The 25544-nt window shown below is 47.8% G+C and overlaps 7 non-coding genes and 13 pseudogenes across 7 annotated transcripts; 11 read left to right on the forward strand and 9 right to left on the reverse strand.

Annotated features, from left to right (window-relative positions):
* Nucleotides 1–490: 490 nt before the first annotated feature.
* LOC137330545 (U2 spliceosomal RNA) lies at nt 491–663 on the reverse strand (annotated as a pseudogene).
* Nucleotides 664–2277: 1614 nt separating this feature from the next.
* On the reverse strand, nt 2278–2354 carry trnai-uau (transfer RNA isoleucine (anticodon UAU)). Its single transcript is given in 2 exon segments — nt 2278–2312; nt 2318–2354. It is a non-coding gene; the product is annotated as a tRNA-Ile (tRNA).
* A 1102-nt stretch (nt 2355–3456) lies between these two features.
* Nucleotides 3457–3647, forward strand: LOC137328190 (U2 spliceosomal RNA). Its single transcript, XR_010964677.1, has one exon. It is a non-coding gene; the product is annotated as a U2 spliceosomal RNA (small nuclear RNA).
* A 1135-nt stretch (nt 3648–4782) lies between these two features.
* On the forward strand, nt 4783–4973 carry LOC137328240 (U2 spliceosomal RNA). Its single transcript, XR_010964723.1, has one exon. It is a non-coding gene; the product is annotated as a U2 spliceosomal RNA (small nuclear RNA).
* An 820-nt stretch (nt 4974–5793) lies between these two features.
* Nucleotides 5794–5905, forward strand: LOC137328948 (U2 spliceosomal RNA; annotated as a pseudogene).
* A 1469-nt stretch (nt 5906–7374) lies between these two features.
* LOC137330594 (U2 spliceosomal RNA) lies at nt 7375–7547 on the reverse strand (annotated as a pseudogene).
* Nucleotides 7548–9806: 2259 nt separating this feature from the next.
* LOC137328278 (U2 spliceosomal RNA) lies at nt 9807–9997 on the forward strand. The gene has a single exon (XR_010964760.1). It is a non-coding gene; the product is annotated as a U2 spliceosomal RNA (small nuclear RNA).
* An 817-nt stretch (nt 9998–10814) lies between these two features.
* Nucleotides 10815–10926, forward strand: LOC137328949 (U2 spliceosomal RNA; annotated as a pseudogene).
* Nucleotides 10927–12395: 1469 nt separating this feature from the next.
* LOC137330595 (U2 spliceosomal RNA) lies at nt 12396–12568 on the reverse strand (annotated as a pseudogene).
* Nucleotides 12569–14183: 1615 nt separating this feature from the next.
* Nucleotides 14184–14260, reverse strand: trnai-uau (transfer RNA isoleucine (anticodon UAU)). The gene is given in 2 exon segments: nt 14184–14218; nt 14224–14260. It is a non-coding gene; the product is annotated as a tRNA-Ile (tRNA).
* Nucleotides 14261–14418: 158 nt separating this feature from the next.
* LOC137330559 (U2 spliceosomal RNA) lies at nt 14419–14546 on the forward strand (annotated as a pseudogene).
* Nucleotides 14547–15357: 811 nt separating this feature from the next.
* Nucleotides 15358–15469, forward strand: LOC137328971 (U2 spliceosomal RNA; annotated as a pseudogene).
* A 1469-nt stretch (nt 15470–16938) lies between these two features.
* LOC137330596 (U2 spliceosomal RNA) lies at nt 16939–17111 on the reverse strand (annotated as a pseudogene).
* Nucleotides 17112–18726: 1615 nt separating this feature from the next.
* On the reverse strand, nt 18727–18803 carry trnai-uau (transfer RNA isoleucine (anticodon UAU)). Its single transcript is given in 2 exon segments — nt 18727–18761; nt 18767–18803. It is a non-coding gene; the product is annotated as a tRNA-Ile (tRNA).
* A 158-nt stretch (nt 18804–18961) lies between these two features.
* On the forward strand, nt 18962–19089 carry LOC137330560 (U2 spliceosomal RNA; annotated as a pseudogene).
* Nucleotides 19090–19900: 811 nt separating this feature from the next.
* LOC137328972 (U2 spliceosomal RNA) lies at nt 19901–20012 on the forward strand (annotated as a pseudogene).
* Nucleotides 20013–21481: 1469 nt separating this feature from the next.
* Nucleotides 21482–21654, reverse strand: LOC137330597 (U2 spliceosomal RNA; annotated as a pseudogene).
* A 1615-nt stretch (nt 21655–23269) lies between these two features.
* Nucleotides 23270–23346, reverse strand: trnai-uau (transfer RNA isoleucine (anticodon UAU)). Its single transcript is given in 2 exon segments — nt 23270–23304; nt 23310–23346. It is a non-coding gene; the product is annotated as a tRNA-Ile (tRNA).
* Nucleotides 23347–23504: 158 nt separating this feature from the next.
* LOC137330561 (U2 spliceosomal RNA) lies at nt 23505–23632 on the forward strand (annotated as a pseudogene).
* An 816-nt stretch (nt 23633–24448) lies between these two features.
* On the forward strand, nt 24449–24560 carry LOC137328950 (U2 spliceosomal RNA; annotated as a pseudogene).
* The last annotated feature ends 984 nt before the right edge of the window (nt 24561–25544 follow it).

Genomic DNA, 25544 nt, shown 5'->3' on the forward strand with positions numbered 1-25544 from the left:
GACCGTGCCTTCAGTTGCCTCGGCCCTAAGCTCTGGAATTCCCTCCCTAAACCTCTCTGCCTCTCTACCTCTCTCGCCTCCTTTAAAACACTCCTTAAAACCTACCACTTTGACAAAGCTTTTGGTCACCTGTCCATATACTTCCTTCTGTGCCTTGGTGTCAAATTTTGTTTGATAATCGCTCCTGTGAAGCACCTTGGGAAGTTTCACTCCATTAAAGGCCCAATATAAATGCAAGTTGTTATTGTTGTATTGGTTTGAACTGTGTTGCTTGAAATTTCATTTCTCTTTTTACATTGAACTGTATGTATCCGTAAATTTTATGAAATAAAATATAAATTGACATTGAAAAAATGCTTAATTATTGATCACGAGCAAAGAAGGAGCTGGAGAGAGAAGAGAGGGTGTGAGTGACTCCATAATTGTGAGCTACTCAAAGGCATCTCGGTCTAAGAATTCAATAGTCGATCTGTTACTTCGAGGTTTCCCCTGAAGGAGGGCGGGGGGAGAGTGAAACTTTCCTGCAGCCCCTGCAATGGTGGAGCAAGTCCTTATTCCATCTCTCTGTTGCAAAATTTAATATTTGGCCCCCAGATAGGGGACATCACATGGTAATTTGTTAAGAATGTTACACTTGATCTTAACCAAAAGCCAAGAAATTATAATTTGTAAACTCCCTCCTGCTCTGATCTGTCTGCCCCCCTTCTTAAGATTTTTTTGTGGCCCATTGTGAAGCCAGATTTAGTTCTCTGACCATTTATTTCTGCTCAGTTAATGGGCCTGATGTCTGCTTTTGTTTAATGGGCTGGAGTCGGAGGAGGGGTCATGGTGTTGGCCCATCTCTGTACCTGAAACCTGTCTGTGTCAGCAGGAGGGCTGGAGACAACAATACCCACTCACACCCAAACTGAGGAAAAGACAAGACACACAGTGCTGGGAGCGGATGAAACAGCAGCATTTTAGGTTCTACCTGGATTTTACGCAGGCAAGAGATGATTGAACGAGTTAAATGTTTCTCCTTTAGAAACCACGACTGATGGCAGAAAGAATACAGAGCGCTGATCTGTCACAGAGCACTCACAAGTAGAGGCCGGCCAAGCGTATTGCCAGGAGGAGTCTGGAAGCTACAGTAAGCACAAGAAACCAGGACGTAACACTGAAAGGGCAAAAAAAAGGATACCAGCTGGGAGAGATAAAGGGGTCAGAGTGCAAAGGCTGTGACACACGCTCAGGTAAGCTCACTATTTTGTAGTTCATATCAAAAGTTTTGTGACAGACTTTTTTACAGTATGGATAGTTTTCACTTTTCTAGCAGCTAGGATAAGCCTGTTCCCTTCGTAGAGCGTCACGTCACACCTCTGATTGGTACTGGCCTCGGTTTTTCCGATTGCACCCCGGGGGCAGTAACTCATTTGTACGACACTGATTTAAAGGGACTGCTTCTATTTTGGAACTCCACACTCCATCCAAAGCACTGTCTCAACCTCGCACAGCTGAACATAACTTAAAGGGTATGAAAGACCCCCCACATCCCCCGCCACCAGCGGTATTTAAAGGGATCATGCAGGAGTTACAGATTAGTTGCTGGATTATTTGTTTGGGCTGCTGGTGCATTTGAACGTGCCTCCTGTGTTGCTCTTGCACTGTCTCTGGAAACGGTGCGTCCAGATATTAAAAATGCTGAACAGATTTTTGGAGCCTGGATTATGACTCAGAATGCTGATATATTGCAACTGGGGTGTTGTTTGTTTTCTCCTGGTCTGGATGAGTGCCATTCCCTTTCTTCCTTTTCCCTCTTGCAGTTTTACCTTGGAGGGAAAGACGTCAGTCTCAGGTCACTTTTCAGGAAGCTGCAAGCCTGTGTATTGGGACGTGCCACCTTCCACAGACTTGGTCTCCTGACCTGAAGCATTTAACTCCAGTTGTTGTGTGAAAAATTACTGCAGTTTTAAAATTGCAGTTCCAGAATTAATTGTTTCCAAATCAGACATTTCCCGAAACAGAGAGCGCGAGAGACACAACGTTAACGGTTGGCAACGTTGAAACTGCCACAAGTGAGAGGCGAAATAACTTCACGTTGCTGACTTTAAAAAAGCAAGCAGACAGTGTGTGTGTTTGGAGAGAGTGCACTGTGAATGGCCACATTGAAAGCTGTGAGATTAAACTGTGCTCCCAACTGAGTGTTAAGGTGAGTAAAAGGCACTGGTTTGGGTGGAGCATTGCGCTCAGGATGGGAGATTTTCTTGATGGTGCCAATTAATCTGCACCTGAAAATCATCCCCTGACCAGGATTCGAACCCAGGTCTCAACAAGGATTTATAAATGTTACATCCTAACCACTGGACCACCAGGGGCATTGCCATCAATCCCCTGGAAACAGATACATGAGGCTGAACACATGGCTCCCTACAGTAGCAGCAGTGTCACCAGCAGAGGGCTTGAGTTGCCATTTCCACTTTGACAGTCAGTCTTTTCACAGTCAGTGAAATGGGAAACGTCTCTTCAGGAGGTTATCGCTTCTCGGCTTCGGGACCGAATGATAAATTGATTTTTGGAACAGAGAGATGGAACGAGAGATTGCTCCGTCCACTCCGCGCATCGACCTGGTACAGCAGTGCTTCCAGGATCGGTGCAGCTCCCTTCGTGGAGATTCGAAAAACAAAAACAGATTTTGTTTCTTTTTTGGACCATATGTTATTACTGTAGTCAATATTGTTATAAAAGAAGGAAAACTTTTTACAGCTGCTTGACCATGCTCTCCTTTCCTTCGTAGGTTGATGCTCGCTACGCGTTGTTCCTCGCCCGGCCGTTGCGCCATGTTGCCAACGCCGCTGACGCCACTTTCACTCCTGCTCAGCAAGGGAAGCAGCCACCATTGTGTTTTTCTTCCCGTATCTGTCCATGGGGACTTGGCCTATATTTCAGGGTGAGGCCTGACCACGTTTCCCGCTCGACAGCTAAGCTGGAGGTTGCCCCCTGTTGGATTTCCGTGCGACTGCAGGCACGGGCGCCTCTATTGGAAAAGGATGGGTGGGTGGGTGGATGGGGGTTGGTGGTGTTGGGCACATGCACCCCGCCCTGCCCGCCACGCCTGCTGCAGTCTATTGCCCATGCCACCCTGCCTGTCTCCTACGACTTATTGCCGGGAACCAGCCTTAGCAAACCCCAGACTTTACTTGGCAGCTGCAGGACCGATTCTGCGCTCCATTGAGATCCTGCGCGCCCGTTGATTAAGCACCCGAAAATGCAAAAGCTGTGATCGTGTTACCTCAGCCAAAGGGAAGGGGGGTGTTACGCAGATGGCTTTTCAACTTGGTTAGATGTCCTGGCAAAAAATGTTCTCTTGCTCAAAGTCTGCCGGCCACTCTTCACACCTAAGCTCAGTCACCCAACACCATTTTGAAGAAGTAGAGAGAGTCCGAGGAAGAATGGAGCAGGAGCGGGAGTTTACCGGTTATCGCTTCTCGGCCTTTTGGCTCAGATCAAGTGTAGTTTCTGTTCTTATCAGTTTAATGTCTGATACGTCCCCTATCTGGGGACCGAATATTAAATTGCTTTTTGGAACAGGGAGATGGAACGAGAGCTTGCTCCGTCCACTCCGCGCATCGACCTGGTATCGCAGTGCTTCCAGGATCGGTGCAGCTCCCTTCGGGGAGATTCAAAAAACAAAAAGCAGATTTTGTTTCTTTTTTGGACCATATGTTATTACTGTAGTCAATATTGTTGGAAAAGACGGAAAACTTTTTACAGCTGCTTGACCATGCTCTCCTTTCCTTCGTAGGTTGATGCTCGCTATGCGTTGTTTCTCACCCGGCCGGTGCGCCATGTTGCCAACGCCGCTGACGCCACTTTCACTCCTGCTCAGCAAGGTAAGCAGCCACCATTGTGTTTTTCTTCCCGTATCTGTCCATGGGGACTTGGCCTATATTTCAGGGTGAGGCCTCACCACGTTTCCCGCTCGACAGCTAAGCTGGAGGTTGCCCCCTGTTGGATTTCCGTGCGACTGCAGGCACGGGCGCCTCCATTGGAAAAGGATGGGTGGGTGGGTGGATGGGGGTTGGTGGTGTTGGGCACATGCACCCCGCCCTGCCCGCCACGCCTGCTGCAGTCTATTCCCATGCCACCCTGCCTGTCTTCTATGACTTATTGCCGGGAACCAGCCTTAGCAAACCCCAGACTTTACTTGGCAGCTGCAGGACTGATTCCGCGCTCCATTGACTTGGTCTCCTCACCTGAAACATTTAACTCCAGTTGTTGTGTGAAAAATTACTGCAGTTTTAAACTGGCAGTTCCAGAATTAATTGTTTCCAAGTCAGACATTTCCCGAAACAGAGAGCGCGAGAGAGACACAATGTTAAAGGTTGGCAATGTTTAAACTGCCACAAGTGAGAGGCGAAATATCCTCACGTTGCTGACTTTAAAAAAGCAAGCAGACAGTGTGTGTGTTTGGAGAGAGTGCACTGTGAATGGCCACATTGGAAGCTGTGCCATTTCCACTTTGACAGTCTTTTCACAGTCAGTGATGGTGCCAATTAATCTGCATCAGAAAATCATCCCCTGACTGGGTTCAAACCCAGGACGACAAATGAGTTTTAAATATTGCATCCTAACCACCAGACCACCAGGGGAGTTACCATCAATCCCCTGGAAACATATACATAAGGCTGAACACATGGCTCCCTACAGTAGCAGCAGTGGCACCAGCAGAGGGCTTGAGTTGCCATTTCCACTTTGAGAGACTTTTCGCAGACAGTGAAATGGGAAACATCCATTCAGGAAGTTATTGCTTCTCGGCCTTTTTGCTCAGATCCAGTGTAGTTTCTGTTCTTATCAGTTTAATATCTGATACGTCCCCTATCTGTGGACCGAATATTAAATTGATTTTTGGAACAGGGAGATGGAACAAGAGCTTGCTCCGTCCACTCCGCGCATCGACCTGGTATAGCAGTGCTTCCAGGATCGGTGCAGCTCCCCTCGGGGAGATTCGAAAAACAAAAACAGATTTTGTTTCTTTTTTGGACCATATGTTATTACTGTAGTCAATATTGTTATAAAAGAAGGAAAACTTTTTCCAGCTGCTTGACCATGCTCTCCTTTCCTTCGTAGCTTGATGCTCGCTACGCGTTGTTCCTCGCCCGGCCGGTGCGCCATGTTGCCAACGCCGCTGACGCCACTTTCACTCCTGCTCAGCAAGGTAAGCAGCCACCATTGTGTTTTTCTTCCCGTATCTGTCCATGGGGACTTGGCCTATATTTCAGGGTGAGGCCTCACCACGTTTCCCGCTCGACAGCTAAGCTGGAGGTTGCCCCCTGTTGGATTTCCGTGCGACTGCAGGCACGGCCGCCTCCATTGGAAAAGGATGGGTGGGTGGGTGGGTGGGTGGGGGTTGGTGGTGTTGGGCACATGCACCCCGCCCTGCCCGCCACGCCTGCTGCAGTCTATTGCCCATGCCACCCTGCCTGTCTCCTACGACTTATTGCCGGGAACCAGCCTTAGCAAACCCCAGACTTTACTTGGCAGCTGCAGGACCGATTCTGCGCTCCATTGAGATCCTGCGCGCCCGTTGATTAAGCACCCGAAAATGCAAAAGCTGTGATCGTGTTACCTCAGCCAAAGGGAAGGGGGGTGTTACGGAGATGGCTTTTCATCTTGGTTAGATGTCCTGGCAAAAAATGTTCTCTTGCTCAAAGTCTGCCGGCCACTCTTCACACCTAAGCTCAGTCACCCAACACCATTTTGAAGAAGTAGAGAGAGTCCGAGGAAGAATGGAGCAGGAGCGGGAGTTTACCGGTTATCGCTTCTCGGCCTTTTGGCTCAGATCAAGTGTAGTTTCTGTTCTTATCAGTTTAATATCTGATACGTCCCCTCTCTGGGGACCAAATATTAGGTGCAGGGAGGATGTTCCCGATGGCTGGGGAGTCCAGAACCAGGGGTCACAGTCTCAGGATACGGGGTATGCCATTTAGAACCGAGAGGAGGAGAAATTTCTTCACTCAGAGTGTGGTGAACCTGTGGAATTCTCTGCCACAGAAGGCAGTGGAGGCCAAGTCATTGGATGTATTCAAGAAGGAGATAGATATATTTCTTCATGCTAAAGGGATCAAGGGAGATGGGGAAAAAGCGGGAACAGGGTACTGAGTTAGACGATCAGCCATGATCATTTTGAATGGCCTACTCTTGCTCCTATTTTCTATGTTTCTCTGTTCTCTATGTCCCGGTTCATCCCAAACAGTCCGATAACACAGGACGCTGTGCTCTACGGGCTGTTCCCCGGGACGCACACAGAGGCAGATATCAACTGCTGCTGGAAGACCATCATGTCGGTGAAGAAGGCCCTTTGGTCCACCCGAGACCTGCTGGTCTTCCAGCTGAAGGAGCTGTCCAGGATTGAGTGTTGCCGAGTGGCACATTCCAAGATCCAGGAGTACGTGCTGCGGGACGCACTGAGGCGAGGTGCGACCTACGCAAAAGCTCTACGGGGAAAGGCACCGTGGAAGGCCACCCCACCTTGTATTGTACAGAATGTATTAGAAGATTTGGATTGTGACTTCAATTGTAATAACGGGGTCGTAGTGTGTACGATCTGCATTTAATTGCCTCTCCTTTAAAATCCTCATTCTCTACCGCCCACCCAAGTCCCACACAAAGTTTCTCACTGAGATATCTTCACTGATTTCCTCCCTCAGCCTCTGCACCGAGCGACTTCTCATCCTTGATGATTTCAACGTCCATCTCAACTCATCATGCTCTCTCTCCTCTGAGTTCACTGCCCTCATTTCCTCCCTTAATCTCTCCCCTCCCATTCTCACTGCCATTCAGGCAACATCCCGGGCCCTGTTGGTCAGTTCTGGCGACAAGACGTTCGGCCAAATGTCATCATTGGTGACCGTGCCTTCAGTTGCCTCGGCCCTAAGCTCTGGAATTCCCTCCCTAAACCTCTCTGCCTCTCTACCTCTCTCGCCTCCTTTAAAACACTCCTTAAAACCTACCACTTTGACCAAGCTTTTGGTCACCTGTCCATATACTTCCTTCTGTGCCTTGGTGTCAAATTTTGTTTGATAATCGCTCCTGTGAAGCACCTTGGGAAGTTTCACTCCATTAAAGGCCCAATATAAATGCAAGTTGTTATTGTTGTATTGGTTTGAACTGTATTGCTTGAAATTTCATTTCTCTTTTTACATTGAACTGTGTGTATCCGTAAATTTTATGAAATAAAATATAAATTGACATTGAAAAAATGCTTAATTATTGATCACGAGCAAAGAAGGAGCTGGAGAGAGAAGAGAGGGTGTGAGTGACTCCATAATTGTGAGCTACTCAAAGGCATCTCGGTCTAAGAATTCAATAGTCGATCTGTTACTTCGAGGTTTCCCCTGAAGGAGGGCGGGGGGAGAGTGAAACTTTCCTGCAGCCCCTGCAATGGTGGAGCAAGTCCTTATTCCATCTCTGTGTTGCAAAATTTAATATTTGGCCCCCAGATAGGGGACATCACATGGTAATTTGTTAAGAATGTTACACTTGATCTTAACCAAAAGCCAAGAAATTATAATTTGTAAACTCCCTCCTGCTCTGATCTGTCTGCCCCCCTTCTTAAGATTTTTTTGTGGCCCATTGTGAAGCCAGATTTAGTTCTCTGACCATTTATTTCTGCTCGGTTAATGGGCCTGATGTCTGCTTTTGTTTAATGGGCTGGAGTCGGGGGAGGGGTCATGGTGTTGGCCCATCTCTGTACCTGAAACCTGTCTGTGTCAGCAGGAGGGCTGGAGACAACAATACCCACTCACACCCAAACTGAGGAAAAGACAAGACACACAGTGCTGGGAGCGGATGAAACAGCAGCATTTTAGGTTCTACCTGGATTTTACGCAGGCAAGAGATGATTGAACGAGTTAAATGTTTCTCCTTTAGAAACCACGACTGATGGCAGAAAGAATACAGAGCGCTGATCTGTCACAGAGCACTCACAAGTAGAGGCCGGCTAAGCGTATTGCCAGGAGGAGTCTGGAAGCTACAGTAAGCACAAGAAACCAGGACGTAACACTGAAAGGGCAAAAAAAAGGAGACCAGCTGGGAGAGAGAAAGGGGTCAGAGGGCAAAGGCTGTGACACACGCTCAGGTAAGCTCACTATTTTGTATTTCAAGTCAAAAGTTTTGTGACAGACTTTTTGACAGTATGGATAGTTTTCACTTTTCGAGCAGCTAGGATAAGCCTGTTCCCTTCCTCGAGCGTCACGTCACACCCCTGCATGGTGGTTTCCTTCTGCCCTCCCTCGCCATTTACCTTGGCAGCCGCACACGGACTGATTGTAGTTTGAAATGACGATAAAAAGAAAGGAGAGAGGAAATCAGCACAGGCTGGCAGTCACTGTGCTGTGCACGGATGGAGTTTTGTTCCCAAGTTTAGCTTGTGAACAACTGTGGGTTGGGGTTGAAAAATTCTAAAATTTTGAAGAAAATAATCTTTAAGAAGGAAGGGAAAAGATTCAAAAGAAATCTCATCTCGAGCAATTGCCCAAACAACAATGGTGTAAACACTTTAAGATAACTGCTTGACAAACTGCAGAGGAAGCTGCAGACATTCCCACCTCTATTCTTTTTGTGATTATAATCATTCACTGGCAGCGGTTGCTAAGGAGATGCTGGCTGAGCTGTGCTGTATTTTGGAGCGACTGGCCTCGGCTTTCCGATTGCACCCCGGGGGCAGTAACTCATTTGTACGACACTGATTTAAAGGGACTGCTTCTATTTTGGAACTCCACACTCCATCCAAAGCACTGTCTCAACCTCGCACAGCTGAACATAACTTAAAGGGCATGAAAGACCCCCCACATCCCCCGCCACCAGCGGTATTTAAAGGGATCATGCAGGAGTTACAGATTAGTTGCTGGATTATTTGTTTGGGCTGCTGGTGCATTTGAACGTGCCTCCTGTGTTGCTCTTGCACTGTCTCTGGGAACGGTGCGCCCAGATATTAAAAATGCTGAACAGATTTTTGGAGCCTGTATTATTACTCAGAATGCTGATATATTGCAACTGGGGTGTTTTTTGTTTTCTCCTGGTCTGGATGAGTGCCACTCCCTTTCTTCCTTTTCCCTCTTGCAGTTTTACCTTGGAGGGAAAGACGTCAGTCTCAGGTCACTTTTCAGGAAGCTGCAAGCCTGTGTATTGGGACGTGCCACTTTCCACAGACTTGGTCTCCTGATCTGCAGCATTTAACTCCAGTTGTTGTGTGAAAAATTACTGCAGTTTTAAACTGGCAGTTCCAGAATTAATTGTTTCCAAATCAGACATTTCCCGAAACAGAGAGAGCGAGAGACACAACGTTAACGGTTGGCAACGTTTAAACTGCCACAATTGAGAGGCGAAATAACTTCACGTTGCTGACTTTAAAAAAGCAAGCAGACAGTGTGTGTGTTTGGAGAGAGTGCACTGTGAATGGCCACATTGAAAGCTGTGAGATTAAACTGTGCTCCAAACTGAGTGTTAAGGTGAGTAAAAGGCACTGGTTTGGGTGGAGCATTGCGCTCAGGATGAGAGATTTTCTTGACGGTGCCAATTAATCTGCACCAGAAAATCATCCCCTGACTGGGTTCAAACCCAGGATGACAAATGAGTTTTAAATATTGCATCCTAACCACTAGACCACCAGGGGAGTTACCATCAATCCCCTGGAAACAGATACATGAGGCTGAACACATGGCTCCCTACAGTAGCAGCAGTGTCACCAGCAGAGGGCTTGAGTTGCCATTTCCACTTTGAGAGACTTTTCACAGACAGTGAAATGGGAAACATCCATTCAGGAAGTTATCGCTTCTCGGCCTTTTTGCTCAGATCCAGTGTAGTTTCTGTTCTTATCAGTTTAATGTCTGATATGTCCCCTATCTGGGGACCGAATATTAAATTGATTTTTGGAACAGAGAGATGGAACGAGAGCTTGCTCCGTCCACTCCGCGCATCGACCTGGTATAGCAGTGCTTCCAGGATCGGTGCAGCTCCCTTCGGGGAGATTCGAAAAACAAAAAGCAGATTTTGTTTCTTTTTTGGACCATATGTTATTACTGTAGTCAATATTGTTATAAAAGAAGGAAAACTTTTTACAGCTGCTTGACCATGCTCTCCATTCCTTCGGAGGTTGATGCTCGCTCCGCGTTGTTCCTCGCCCGGCCGGTGTGCCATGTTGCCAACGCCACTGACGCCACTTTCACTCCTGCTCAGCAAGGTAAGCAGCCACCATTGTGTTTTTCTTCCCGTATCTGTCCATGGGGACTTGGCCTATATTTCAGGGTGAGGCCTCACCACGTTTCCCGCTCGACAGCTAAGCTGGAGGTTGCCCCCTGTTGGATTTCCGTGCGACTGCAGGCACGGGCGCCTCCATTGGAAAAGGATGGGTGGGTGGGTGGATGGGGGTTGGTGGTGTTGGGCACATGCACCCCGCCCTGCCCACCACGCCTGCTGCAGTCTATTGCCCATGCCACCCTGCCTGTCTCCTACGACTTATTGCCGGGAACCAGCCTTAGCAAACCCCAGACTTTACTTGGCAGCTGCAGGACCGATTCTGCGCTCCATTGAGATCCTGCGCGCCCGTTGATTAAGCACCCGAAAATGCAAAAGCTGTGATCGTGTTACCTCAGCCAAAGGGAAGGGGGGTGTTACGGAGATGGCTTTTCATCTTGGTTAGATGTCCTGGCAAAAAATGTTCTCTTGCTCAAAGTCTGCCGGCCACTCTTCACACCTAAGCTCAGTCACCCAACACCATTTTGAAGAAGTAGAGAGAGTCCGAGGAAGAATGGAGCAGGAGCGGGAGTTTACCGGTTATCGCTTCTCGGCCTTTTGGCTCAGATCAAGTGTAGTTTCTGTTCTTATCAGTTTAATATCTGATACGTCCCCTCTCTGGGGACCAAATATTAGGTGCAGGGAGGATGTTCCCGATGGCTGGGGAGTCCAGAACCAGGGGTCACAGTCTCAGGATACGGGGTATGCCATTTAGAACCGAGAGGAGGAGAAATTTCTTCACTCAGAGGGTGGTGAACCTGTGGAATTCTCTGCCACAGAAGGCAGTGGAGGCCAAGTCATTGGATGTATTCAAGAAGGAGATAGATATATTTCTTCATGCTAAAGGGATCAAGGGATATGGGGAAAAAGCGGGAACAGGGTACTGAGTTAGACGATCAGCCATGATCATTTTGAATGGCCTACTCTTGCTCCTATTTTCTATGTTTCTCTGTTCTCTATGTCCCGGTTCATCCCAAACAGTCCGATAACAAAGGACGCTGTGCTCTACGGGCTGTTCCCCGGGACGCACACAGAGGCAGATATCAACTGCTGCTGGAAGACCATCATGTCGGTGAAGAAGGCCCTTTGGTCCACCCGAGACCTGCTGGTCTTCCAGCTGAAGGAGCTGTCCAGGATTGAGTGTTGCCGAGTGGCACATTCCAAGATCCAGGAGTACGTGCTGCGGGACGCACTGAGGCGAGGTGCGACCTACGCAAAAGCTCTACGGGGAAAGGCACCGTGGAAGGCCACCCCACCTTGTATTGTACAGAATGTATTAGAAGATTTGGATTGTGACTTCAATTGTAATAACGGGATCGTAGTGTGTACGATCTGCATTTAATTGCCTCTCCTTTAAAATCCTCATTCTCTACCGCCCACCCAAGTCCCACACAAAGTTTCTCACTGAGATATCTTCACTGATTTCCTCCCTCAGCCTCTGCACCGAGCGACTTCTCATCCTTGATGATTTCAACGTCCATCTCAACTCATCATGCTCTCTCTCCTCTGAGTTCACTGCCCTCATTTCCTCCCTTAATCTCTCCCCTCCCATTCTCACTGCCATTCAGGCTACATCCCGGGCCCTGTTGGTCAGTTCTGGCGACAAGACATTCGGCCAAATGTCATCATTGGTGACCGTGCCTTCAGTTGCCTCGGCCCTAAGCTCTGGAATTCCCTCCCTAAACCTCTCTGCCTCTCTACCTCTCTCGCCTCCTTTAAAACACTCCTTAAAACCTACCACTTTGACCAAGCTTTTAGTTACCTGTCCTAATATCTCCTTATGTGTCCCAGTGTCAAATTTTGTTTGATAATCGCTCCTGTGAAGCACCTTGGGAAGTTTCACTCCATTAAAGGCCCAATATAAATGCAAGTTGTTATTGTTGTATTGGTTTGAACTGTATTGCTTGAAATTTCATTTCTCTTTTTACATTGAACTGTGTGTATCCGTAAATTTTATGAAATAAAATATAAATTGACATTGAAAAAATGCTTAATTAATGATCACGAGCAAAGAAGGAGCTGGAGAGAGAAGAGAGGGTGTGAGTGACTCCATAATTGTGAGCTACTCAAAGGCATCTCGGTCTAAGAATTCAATAGTCGATCTGTTACTTCGAGGTTTCCCCTGAAGGAGGGCGGGGGGAGAGTGAAACTTTCCTGCAGCCCCTGCAATGGTGGAGCAAGTCCTTATTCCATCTCTGTGTTGCAAAATTTAATATTTGGCCCCCAGATAGGGGACATCACATGGTAATTTGTTAAGAATGTTACACTTGATCTTAACCAAAAGCCAAGAAATTATAATTTGTAAACTCCCTCCTGCTCTGATCTGTCTGCCCCCCTTCTTAAGATTTTTTTGTGGCCCATTGTGAAGCCAGATTTAGTTCTCTGACCATTTATTTCTGCTCAGTTAATGGGCCTGATGTCTGCTTTTGTTTAATGGGCTGGAGTCGGGGGAGGGGTCATGGTGTTGGCCCATCTCTGTACCTGAAACCTGTCTGTGTCAGCAAGGAGGGCTGGAGACAACAATACCCACTCACACCCAAACTGAGGAAAAGACAAGACACACAGTGCTGGGAGCGGATGAAACAGCAGCATTTTAGGTTCTACCTGGATTTTACGCAGGCAAGAGATGATTGAACGAGTTAAATGTTTCTCCTTGAGAAACCACGACTGATGGCAGAAAGAATACAGAGCACTGATCTGTCACAGAGCACTCACAAGTAGAGGCCGGCCAAGCGTATTGCCAGGAGGAGTCTGGAAGCTACAGTAAGCACAAGAAACCAGGACGTAACACTGAAAGGGCAAAAAAAAGGAGACCAGCTGGGAGAGATAAAGGGGTCAGAGGGCAAAGGCTGTGACACACGCTCAGGTAAGCTCACTATTTTGTATTTCAAGTCAAAAGTTTTGTGACAGACTTTTTTACAGTATGGATAGTTTTCACTTTTCTAGCAGCTAGGATAAGCCTGTTCCCTTCCTCGAGCATCACGTCACACCTCTGATTGGTACTGGCCTCGGTTTTTCCGATTGCACCCCGGGGGCAGTAACTCATTTGTACGACACTGATTTAAAGGGACTGCTTCTATTTTGGAACTCCACACTCCATCCAAAGCACTGTCTCAACCTCGCACAGCTGAACATAACTTAAAGGGCATGAAAGACCCCCCACATCCCCCGCCACCAGCGGTATTTAAAGGGATCATGCAGGAGTTACAGATTAGTTGCTGGATTATTTGTTTGGGCTGCTGGTGCATTTGAACGTGCCTCCTGTGTTGCTCTTGCACTGTCTCTGGGAACGGTGCGCCCAGATATTAAAAATGCTGAACAGATTTTTGGAGCCTGGATTATTACTCAGAATGCTGATATATTGCAACTGGGGTGTTGTTTGTTTTCTCCTGGTCTGGATGAGTGCCACTCCCTTTCTTCCTTTTCCCTCTTGCAGTTTTACCTTGGAGGGAAAGACGTCAGTCTCAGGTCACTTTTCAGGAAGCTGCAAGCCTGTGTATTGGGACATGCCACTTTCCACAGACTTGGTCTCCTGACCTGAAGCATTTAACTCCAGTTGTTGTGTGAAAAATTACTGCAGTTTTAAAATTGCAGTTCCAGAATTAATTGTTTCCAAATCAGACATTTCCTGAAACAGAGAGTGCGAGAGACACAATGTTAACGGTTGGCAACGTTTAAACTGCCACAAGTGAGAGGCAAAATAACTTCACGTTGCTGACTTTAAAAAAGCAAGCAGACAGTGTGTGTGTTTGGAGAGAGTGCACTGTGAATGGCCACATTGAAAGCTGTGAGATTAAACTGTGCTCCCAACTGAGTGTTAAGGTGAGTAAAAGGCACTGGTTTGGGTGGAGCATTGCGCTCAGGATGAGAGATTTTCTTGATGGTGCCAATTAATCTGCACCAGAAAATCATCCCCTGACCGGGATTCGAACCCAGGTCTCAACAAGGATTTATAAATGTAACATCCTAACCACTGGACCACCAGGGGCATTGCAATCAATCCCCTGGAAACAGATACATGAGGCTGAACACATGGCTCCCTACAGTAGCAGCAGTGTCACCAGCAGAGGGCTTGAGTTGCCATTTCCACTTTGACAGTCAGTCTTTTCACAGTCAATCAAATGGCAAACGTCTATTCAGGAGGTTATCGCTTCTCGGCTTCGGGACCGAATGATAAATTGATTTTTGGAACAGAGAGATGGACCGAGAGCTTGCTCCGTCCACTCCGCGCATCGACCTGGTATAGCAGTGCTTCCAGGATCGGTGCAGCTCCCTTCGGGGAGATTCGAAAAACAAAAACAGATTTTGTTTCTTTTTTGGACCATATGTTATTACTGTGGTCAATATTGTTATAAAAGAAGGAAAACTTTTTACAGCTGCTTGACCATGCTCTCCTTTCCTTCGTAGGTTGATGCTCGCTACGCGTTGTTCCTCGCCCGGCCGGTGCGCCATGTTGCCAACGCCGCTGACGCCACTTTCACTCCTGCTCAGCAAGGTAAGCAGCCACCATTGTGTTTTTCTTCCCGTATCTGTCCATGGGGACTTGGCCTATATTTCAGGGTGAGGCCTCACCACGTTTCCCGCTCGACAGCTAAGCTGGAGGTTGCCCCCTGTTGGATTTCCGTGCGACTGCAGGCACGGGCGCCTCTATTGGAAAAGGATGGGTGGGTGGATGGGGGTTGGTGGTGTTGGGCACATGCACCCCGCCCTGCCCGCCACGCCTGCTGCAGTCTATTCCCATGCCACCCTGCCTGTCTCCTACGACTTATTGCCGGGAACCAGCCTTAGCAAACCCCAGACTTTACTTGGCAGCTGCAGGACCGATTCTGCGCTCCATTGAGATCCTGCGCGCCCGTTGATTAAGCACCCGAAAATGCAAAAGCTGTGATCGTGTTACCTCAGCCAAAGGGAAGGGGGGTGTTACGGAGATGGCTTTTCATCTTGGTTAGATGTCCTGGCAAAAAATGTTCTCTTGCTCAAAGTCTGCCGGCCACTCTTCACACCTAAGCTCAGTCACCCAACACCATTTTGAAGAAGTAGAGAGAGTCCGAGGAAGAATGGAGCAGGAGCGGGAGTTTACCGGTTATCGCTTCTCGGCCTTTTGGCTCAGATCAAGTGTAGTTTCTGTTCTTATCAGTTTAATATCTGATACGTCCCCTCTCTGGGGACCAAATATTAGGTGCAGGGAGGATGTTCCCGATGGCTGGGGAGTCCAGCACCAGGGGTCACAGTCTCAGGATACGGGGTATGCCATTTCGAACCGAGAGGAGGAGAAATTTCTTCACTCAGAGGGTGGTGAACCTGTGGAATTCTCTGCCACAGAAGGCAGTGGAGGCCAAGTCATTGGATGTATTCAAGAAGGAGATAGATATATTTTTTCATGCTAAAGGGATCAAGGGATATGGGGAAAAAGCGGGAACAGGGTACTGAGTTAGACGATCAGCCATGATCATTTTGAATGGCCTACTCTTGCTCCTATTTTCTATGTTTCTCTGTTCTCTATGTCCCGGTTCATCCCAAACAGTCCGATAACACAGGACGCTGTGCTCTACGGGCTGTTCCCCGGGACGCACACAGAGGCAGATATCAACTGCTGCTGGAAGACCATCATGTCGGTGAAGAAGGCCCTTTGGTCCACCCGAGACCTGCTGGTCTTCCAGCTGAAGGAGCTGTCCAGGATTGAGTGTTGCCGAGTGGCACATTCCAAGATCCAGGAGTACGTGCTGCGGGACGCACTGAGGCGAGGTGCGACCTACGCAAAAGCTCTACGGGGAAAGGCACCGTGGAAGGCCACCCCACCTTGTATTGTACAGAATGTATTAGAAGATTTGGATTGTGACTTCAATTGTAATAACGGGATCGTAGTGTGTACGATCTGCATTTAATTGCCTCTCCTTTAAAATCCTCATTCTCTACCGCCCACCCAAGTCCCACACAAAGTTTCTCACTGAGATATCTTCACTGATTTCCTCCCTCAGCCTCTGCACCGAGCGACTTCTCATCCTTGATGATTTCAACGTCCATCTCAACTCATCATGCTCTCTCTCCTCTGAGTTCACTGCCCTCATTTCCTCCCTTAATCTCTCCCCTCCCATTCTCACTGCCATTCAGGCTACATCCCGGGCCCTGTTGGTCAGTTCTGGCGACAAGACATTCGGCCAAATGTCATCATTGGTGACCGTGCCTTCAGTTGCCTCGGCCCTAAGCTCTGGAATTCCCTCCCTAAACCTCTCTGCCTCTCTACCTCTCTCGCCTCCTTTAAAACACTCCTTAAAACCTACCACTTTGACCAAGCTTTTAGTTACCTGTCCTAATATCTCCTTATGTGTCCCAGTGTCAAATTTTGTTTGATAATCGCTCCTGTGAAGCACCTTGGGAAGTTTCACTCCATTAAAGGCCCAATATAAATGCAAGTTGTTATTGTTGTATTGGTTTGAACTGTATTGCTTGAAATTTCATTTCTCTTTTTACATTGAACTGTGTGTATCCGTAAATTTTATGAAATAAAATATAAATTGACATTGAAAAAATGCTTAATTAATGATCACGAGCAAAGAAGGAGCTGGAGAGAGAAGAGAGGGTGTGAGTGACTCCATAATTGTGAGCTACTCAAAGGCATCTCGGTCTAAGAATTCAATAGTCGATCTGTTACTTCGAGGTTTCCCCTGAAGGAGGGCGGGGGGAGAGTGAAACTTTCCTGCAGCCCCTGCAATGGTGGAGCAAGTCCTTATTCCATCTCTGTGTTGCAAAATTTAATATTTGGCCCCCAGATAGGGGACATCACATGGTAATTTGTTAAGAATGTTACACTTGATCTTAACCAAAAGCCAAGAAATTATAATTTGTAAACTCCCTCCTGCTCTGATCTGTCTGCCCCCCTTCTTAAGATTTTTTTGTGGCCCATTGTGAAGCCAGATTTAGTTCTCTGACCATTTATTTCTGCTCAGTTAATGGGCCTGATGTCTGCTTTTGTTTAATGGGCTGGAGTCGGGGGAGGGGTCATGGTGTTGGCCCATCTCTGTACCTGAAACCTGTCTGTGTCAGCAAGGAGGGCTGGAGACAACAATACCCACTCACACCCAAACTGAGGAAAAGACAAGACACACAGTGCTGGGAGCGGATGAAACAGCAGCATTTTAGGTTCTACCTGGATTTTACGCAGGCAAGAGATGATTGAACGAGTTAAATGTTTCTCCTTGAGAAACCACGACTGATGGCAGAAAGAATACAGAGCACTGATCTGTCACAGAGCACTCACAAGTAGAGGCCGGCCAAGCGTATTGCCAGGAGGAGTCTGGAAGCTACAGTAAGCACAAGAAACCAGGACGTAACACTGAAAGGGCAAAAAAAAGGAGACCAGCTGGGAGAGATAAAGGGGTCAGAGGGCAAAGGCTGTGACACACGCTCAGGTAAGCTCACTATTTTGTATTTCAAGTCAAAAGTTTTGTGACAGACTTTTTTACAGTATGGATAGTTTTCACTTTTCTAGCAGCTAGGATAAGCCTGTTCCCTTCCTCGAGCATCACGTCACACCTCTGATTGGTACTGGCCTCGGTTTTTCCGATTGCACCCCGGGGGCAGTAACTCATTTGTACGACACTGATTTAAAGGGACTGCTTCTATTTTGGAACTCCACACTCCATCCAAAGCACTGTCTCAACCTCGCACAGCTGAACATAACTTAAAGGGCATGAAAGACCCCCCACATCCCCCGCCACCAGCGGTATTTAAAGGGATCATGCAGGAGTTACAGATTAGTTGCTGGATTATTTGTTTGGGCTGCTGGTGCATTTGAACGTGCCTCCTGTGTTGCTCTTGCACTGTCTCTGGGAACGGTGCGCCCAGATATTAAAAATGCTGAACAGATTTTTGGAGCCTGGATTATTACTCAGAATGCTGATATATTGCAACTGGGGTGTTGTTTGTTTTCTCCTGGTCTGGATGAGTGCCACTCCCTTTCTTCCTTTTCCCTCTTGCAGTTTTACCTTGGAGGGAAAGACGTCAGTCTCAGGTCACTTTTCAGGAAGCTGCAAGCCTGTGTATTGGGACATGCCACTTTCCACAGACTTGGTCTCCTGACCTGAAGCATTTAACTCCAGTTGTTGTGTGAAAAATTACTGCAGTTTTAAAATTGCAGTTCCAGAATTAATTGTTTCCAAATCAGACATTTCCTGAAACAGAGAGTGCGAGAGACACAATGTTAACGGTTGGCAACGTTTAAACTGCCACAAGTGAGAGGCAAAATAACTTCACGTTGCTGACTTTAAAAAAGCAAGCAGACAGTGTGTGTGTTTGGAGAGAGTGCACTGTGAATGGCCACATTGAAAGCTGTGAGATTAAACTGTGCTCCCAACTGAGTGTTAAGGTGAGTAAAAGGCACTGGTTTGGGTGGAGCATTGCGCTCAGGATGAGAGATTTTCTTGATGGTGCCAATTCATCTGCACCAGAAAATCATCCCCTGACCGGGATTCGAACCCAGGTCTCAACAAGGATTTATAAATGTAACATCCTAACCACTGGACCACCAGGGGCATTGCAATCAATCCCCTGGAAACAGATACATGAGGCTGAACACATGGCTCCCTACAGTAGCAGCAGTGTCACCAGCAGAGGGCTTGAGTTGCCATTTCCACTTTGACAGTCAGTCTTTTCACAGTCAATCAAATGGCAAACGTCTATTCAGGAGGTTATCGCTTCTCGGCTTCGGGACCGAATGATAAATTGATTTTTGGAACAGAGAGATGGACCGAGAGCTTGCTCCGTCCACTCCGCGCATCGACCTGGTATAGCAGTGCTTCCAGGATCGGTGCAGCTCCCTTCGGGGAGATTCGAAAAACAAAAACAGATTTTGTTTCTTTTTTGGACCATATGTTATTACTGTGGTCAATATTGTTATAAAAGAAGGAAAACTTTTTACAGCTGCTTGACCATGCTCTCCTTTCCTTCGTAGGTTGATGCTCGCTACGCGTTGTTCCTCGCCCGGCCGGTGCGCCATGTTGCCAACGCCGCTGACGCCACTTTCACTCCTGCTCAGCAAGGTAAGCAGCCACCATTGTGTTTTTCTTCCCGTATCTGTCCATGGGGACTTGGCCTATATTTCAGGGTGAGGCCTCACCACGTTTCCCGCTCGACAGCTAAGCTGGAGGTTGCCCCCTGTTGGATTTCCGTGCGACTGCAGGCACGGGCGCCTCTATTGGAAAAGGATGGGTGGGTGGATGGGGGTTGGTGGTGTTGGGCACATGCACCCCGCCCTGCCCGCCACGCCTGCTGCAGTCTATTCCCATGCCACCCTGCCTGTCTCCTACGACTTATTGCCGGGAACCAGCCTTAGCAAACCCCAGACTTTACTTGGCAGCTGCAGGACCGATTCTGCGCTCCATTGAGATCCTGCGCGCCCGTTGATTAAGCACCCGAAAATGCAAAAGCTGTGATCGTGTTACCTCAGCCAAAGGGAAGGGGGGTGTTACGGAGATGGCTTTTCATCTTGGTTAGATGTCCTGGCAAAAAATGTTCTCTTGCTCAAAGTCTGCCGGCCACTCTTCACACCTAAGCTCAGTCACCCAACACCATTTTGAAGAAGTAGAGAGAGTCCGAGGAAGAATGGAGCAGGAGCGGGAGTTTACCGGTTATCGCTTCTCGGCCTTTTGGCTCAGATCAAGTGTAGTTTCTGTTCTTATCAGTTTAATATCTGATACGTCCCCTCTCTGGGGACCAAATATTAGGTGCAGGGAGGATGTTCCCGATGGCTGGGGAGTCCAGCACCAGGGGTCACAGTCTCAGGATACGGGGTATGCCATTTAGAACCGAGAGGAGGAGAAATTTCTTCACTCAGAGGGTGGTGAACCTGTGGAATTCTCTGCCACAGAAGGCAGTGGAGGCCAAGTCATTGGATGTATTCAAGAAGGAGATAGATATATTTTTTCATGCTAAAGGGATCAAGGGATATGGGGAAAAAGCGGGAACAGGGTACTGAGTTAGACGATCAGCCATGATCATTTTGAATGGCCTACTCTTGCTCCTATTTTCTATGTTTCTCTGTTCTCTATGTCCCGGTTCATCCCAAACAGTCCGATAACACAGGACGCTGTGCTCTACGGGCTGTTCCCCGGGACGCACACAGAGGCAGATATCAACTGCTGCTGGAAGACCATCATGTCGGTGAAGAAGGCCCTTTGGTTCACCCGAGACCTGCTGGTCTTCCAGCTGAAGGAGCTGTCCAGGATTGAGTGTTGCCGAGTGGCACATTCCAAGATCCAGGAGTACGTGCTGCGGGACGCACTGAGGCGAGGTGCGACCTACGCAAAAGCTCTACGGGGAAAGGCACCGTGGAAGGCCACCCCACCTTGTATTGTACAGAATGTATTAGAAGATTTGGATTGTGACTTCAATTGTAATAACGGGATCGTAGTGTGTACGATCTGCATTTAATTGCCTCTCCTTTAAAATCCTCATTCTCTACCGCCCACCCAAGTCCCACACAAAGTTTCTCACTGAGATATCTTCACTGATTTCCTCCCTCAGCCTCTGCACCGAGCGACTTCTCATCCTTGATGATTTCAACGTCCATCTCAACTCATCATGCTCTCTCTCCTCTGAGTTCACTGCCCTCATTTCCTCCCTTAATCTCTCCCCTCCCATTCTCACTGCCATTCAGGCTACATCCCGGGCCCTGTTGGTCAGTTCTGGCGACAAGACATTCGGCCAAATGTCATCATTGGTGACCGTGCCTTCAGTTGCCTCGGCCCTAAGCTCTGGAATTCCCTCCCTAAACCTCTCTGCCTCTCTACCTCTCTCGCCTCCTTTAAAACACTCCTTAAAACCTACCACTTTGACCAAGCTTTTAGTTACCTGTCCTAATATCTCCTTATGTGTCCCAGTGTCAAATTTTGTTTGATAATCGCTCCTGTGAAGCACCTTGGGAAGTTTCACTCCATTAAAGGCCCAATATAAATGCAAGTTGTTATTGTTGTATTGGTTTGAACTGTATTGCTTGAAATTTCATTTCTCTTTTTACATTGAACTGTGTGTATCCGTAAATTTTATGAAATAAAATATAAATTGACATTGAAAAAATGCTTAATTAATGATCACGAGCAAAGAAGGAGCTGGAGAGAGAAGAGAGGGTGTGAGTGACTCCATAATTGTGAGCTACTCAAAGGCATCTCGGTCTAAGAATTCAATAGTCGATCTGTTACTTCGAGGTTTCCCCTGAAGGAGGGCGGGGGGAGAGTGAAACTTTCCTGCAGCCCCTGCAATGGTGGAGCAAGTCCTTATTCCATCTCTGTGTTGCAAAATTTAATATTTGGCCCCCAGATAGGGGACATCACATGGTAATTTGTTAAGAATGTTACACTTGATCTTAACCAAAAGCCAAGAAATTATAATTTGTAAACTCCCTCCTGCTCTGATCTGTCTGCCCCCCTTCTTAAGATTTTTTTGTGGCCCATTGTGAAGCCAGATTTAGTTCTCTGACCATTTATTTCTGCTCAGTTAATGGGCCTGATGTCTGCTTTTGTTTAATGGGCTGGAGTCGGGGGAGGGGTCATGGTGTTGGCCCATCTCTGTACCTGAAACCTGTCTGTGTCAGCAAGGAGGGCTGGAGACAACAATACCCACTCACACCCAAACTGAGGAAAAGACAAGACACACAGTGCTGGGAGCGGATGAAACAGCAGCATTTTAGGTTCTACCTGGATTTTACGCAGGCAAGAGATGATTGAACGAGTTAAATGTTTCTCCTTGAGAAACCACGACTGATGGCAGAAAGAATACAGAGCACTGATCTGTCACAGAGCACTCACAAGTAGAGGCCGGCCAAGCGTATTGCCAGGAGGAGTCTGGAAGCTACAGTAAGCACAAGAAACCAGGACGTAACACTGAAAGGGCAAAAAAAAGGAGACCAGCTGGGAGAGATAAAGGGGTCAGAGGGCAAAGGCTGTGACACACGCTCAGGTAAGCTCACTATTTTGTATTTCAAGTCAAAAGTTTTGTGACAGACTTTTTTACAGTATGGATAGTTTTCACTTTTCTAGCAGCTAGGATAAGCCTGTTCCCTTCCTCGAGCATCACGTCACACCTCTGATTGGTACTGGCCTCGGTTTTTCCGATTGCACCCCGGGGGCAGTAACTCATTTGTACGACACTGATTTAAAGGGACTGCTTCTATTTTGGAACTCCACACTCCATCCAAAGCACTGTCTCAACCTCGCACAGCTGAACATAACTTAAAGGGCATGAAAGACCCCCCACATCCCCCGCCACCAGCGGTATTTAAAGGGATCATGCAGGAGTTACAGATTAGTTGCTGGATTATTTGTTTGGGCTGCTGGTGCATTTGAACGTGCCTCCTGTGTTGCTCTTGCACTGTCTCTGGGAACGGTGCGCCCAGATATTAAAAATGCTGAACAGATTTTTGGAGCCTGGATTATTACTCAGAATGCTGATATATTGCAACTGGGGTGTTGTTTGTTTTCTCCTGGTCTGGATGAGTGCCACTCCCTTTCTTCCTTTTCCCTCTTGCAGTTTTACCTTGGAGGGAAAGACGTCAGTCTCAGGTCACTTTTCAGGAAGCTGCAAGCCTGTGTATTGGGACATGCCACTTTCCACAGACTTGGTCTCCTGACCTGAAGCATTTAACTCCAGTTGTTGTGTGAAAAATTACTGCAGTTTTAAAATTGCAGTTCCAGAATTAATTGTTTCCAAATCAGACATTTCCTGAAACAGAGAGTGCGAGAGACACAATGTTAACGGTTGGCAACGTTTAAACTGCCACAAGTGAGAGGCAAAATAACTTCACGTTGCTGACTTTAAAAAAGCAAGCAGACAGTGTGTGTGTTTGGAGAGAGTGCACTGTGAATGGCCACATTGAAAGCTGTGAGATTAAACTGTGCTCCCAACTGAGTGTTAAGGTGAGTAAAAGGCACTGGTTTGGGTGGAGCATTGCGCTCAGGATGAGAGATTTTCTTGATGGTGCCAATTAATCTGCACCAGAAAATCATCCCCTGACCGGGATTCGAACCCAGGTCTCAACAAGGATTTATAAATGTAACATCCTAACCACTGGACCACCAGGGGCATTGCAATCAATCCCCTGGAAACAGATACATGAGGCTGAACACATGGCTCCCTACAGTAGCAGCAGTGTCACCAGCAGAGGGCTTGAGTTGCCATTTCCACTTTGACAGTCAGTCTTTTCACAGTCAATCAAATGGCAAACGTCTATTCAGGAGGTTATCGCTTCTCGGCTTCGGGACCGAATGATAAATTGATTTTTGGAACAGAGAGATGGACCGAGAGCTTGCTCCGTCCACTCCGCGCATCGACCTGGTATAGCAGTGCTTCCAGGATCGGTGCAGCTCCCTTCGGGGAGATTCGAAAAACAAAAACAGATTTTGTTTCTTTTTTGGACCATATGTTATTACTGTGGTCAATATTGTTATAAAAGAAGGAAAACTTTTTACAGCTGCTTGACCATGCTCTCCTTTCCTTCGTAGGTTGATGCTCGCTACGCGTTGTTCCTCGCCCGGCCGGTGCGCCATGTTGCCAACGCCGCTGACGCCACTTTCACTCCTGCTCAGCAAGGTAAGCAGCCACCATTGTGTTTTTCTTCCCGTATCTGTCCATGGGGACTTGGCCTATATTTCAGGGTGAGGCCTCACCACGTTTCCCGCTCGACAGCTAAGCTGGAGGTTGCCCCCTGTTGGATTTCCGTGCGACTGCAGGCACGGCCGCCTCCATTGGAAAAGGATGGGTGGGTGGGTGGATGGGGGTTGGTGGTGTTGGGCACATGCACCCCGCCCTGCCCGCCACGCCTGCTGCAGTCTATTGCCCATGCCACCCTGCCTGTCTCCTACGACTTATTGCCGGGAACCAGCCTTAGCAAACCCCAGACTTTACTTGGCAGCTGCAGGACCGATTCTGCGCTCCATTGAGATCCTGCGCGCCCGTTGATTAAGCACCCGAAAATGCAAAAGCTGTGATCGTGTTACCTCAGCCAAAGGGAAGGGGGGTGTTACGGAGATGGCTTTTCATCTTGGTTAGATGTCCTGGCAAAAAATGTTCTCTTGCTCAAAGTCTGCCGGCCACTCTTCACACCTAAGCTCAGTCACCCAACACCATTTTGAAGAAGTAGAGAGAGTCCGAGGAAGAATGGAGCAGGAGCGGGAGTTTACCGGTTATCGCTTCTCGGCCTTTTGGCTCAGATCAAGTGTAGTTTCTGTTCTTATCAGTTTAATATCTGATACGTCCCCTCTCTGGGGACCAAATATTAGGTGCAGGGAGGATGTTCCCGATGGCTGGGGAGTCCAGAACCAGGGGTCACAGTCTCAGGATACGGGGTATGCCATTTAGAACCGAGAGGAGGAGAAATTTCTTCACTCAGAGTGTGGTGAACCTGTGGAATTCTCTGCCACAGAAGGCAGTGGAGGCCAAGTCATTGGATGTATTCAAGAAGGAGATAGATATATTTCTTCATGCTAAAGGGATCAAGGGAGATGGGGAAAAAGCGGGAACAGGGTACTGAGTTAGACGATCAGCCATGATCATTTTGAATGGCCTACTCTTGCTCCTATTTTCTATGTTTCTCTGTTCTCTATGTCCCGGTTCATCCCAAACAGTCCGATAACACAGGACGCTGTGCTCTACGGGCTGATCCCCGGGACGCACACAGAGGCAGATATCAACTGCTGCTGGAAGACCATCATGTCGGTGAAGAAGGCCCTTTGGTCCACCCGAGACCTGCTGGTCTTCCAGCTGAAGGAGCTGTCCAGGATTGAGTGTTGCCGAGTGGCACATTCCAAGATCCAGGAGTACGTGCTGCGGGACGCACTGAGGCGAGGTGCGACCTACGCAAAAGCTCTACGGGGAAAGGCACCGTGGAAGGCCACCCCACCTTGTATTGTACAGAATGTATTAGAAGATTTGGATTGTGACTTCAATTGTAATAACGGGATCGTAGTGTGTACGATCTGCATTTAATTGCCTCTCCTTTAAAATCCTCATTCTCTACCGCCCACCCAAGTCCCACACAAAGTTTCTCACTGAGATATCTTCACTGATTTCCTCCCTCAGCCTCTGCACCGAGCGACTTCTCATCCTTGATGATTTCAACGTCCATCTCAACTCATCATGCTCTCTCTCCTCTGAGTTCACTGCCCTCATTTCCTCCCTTAATCTCTCCCCTCCCATTCTCACTGCCATTCAGGCTACATCCCGGGCCCTGTTGGTCAGTTCTGGCGACAAGACGTTCGGCCAAATGTCATCATTGGTGACCG

This window comes from Heptranchias perlo, chromosome 12 (assembly GCF_035084215.1).
Source record: "Heptranchias perlo isolate sHepPer1 chromosome 12, sHepPer1.hap1, whole genome shotgun sequence".
NCBI classification, from domain to species: domain Eukaryota; kingdom Metazoa; phylum Chordata; class Chondrichthyes; order Hexanchiformes; family Hexanchidae; genus Heptranchias; species Heptranchias perlo.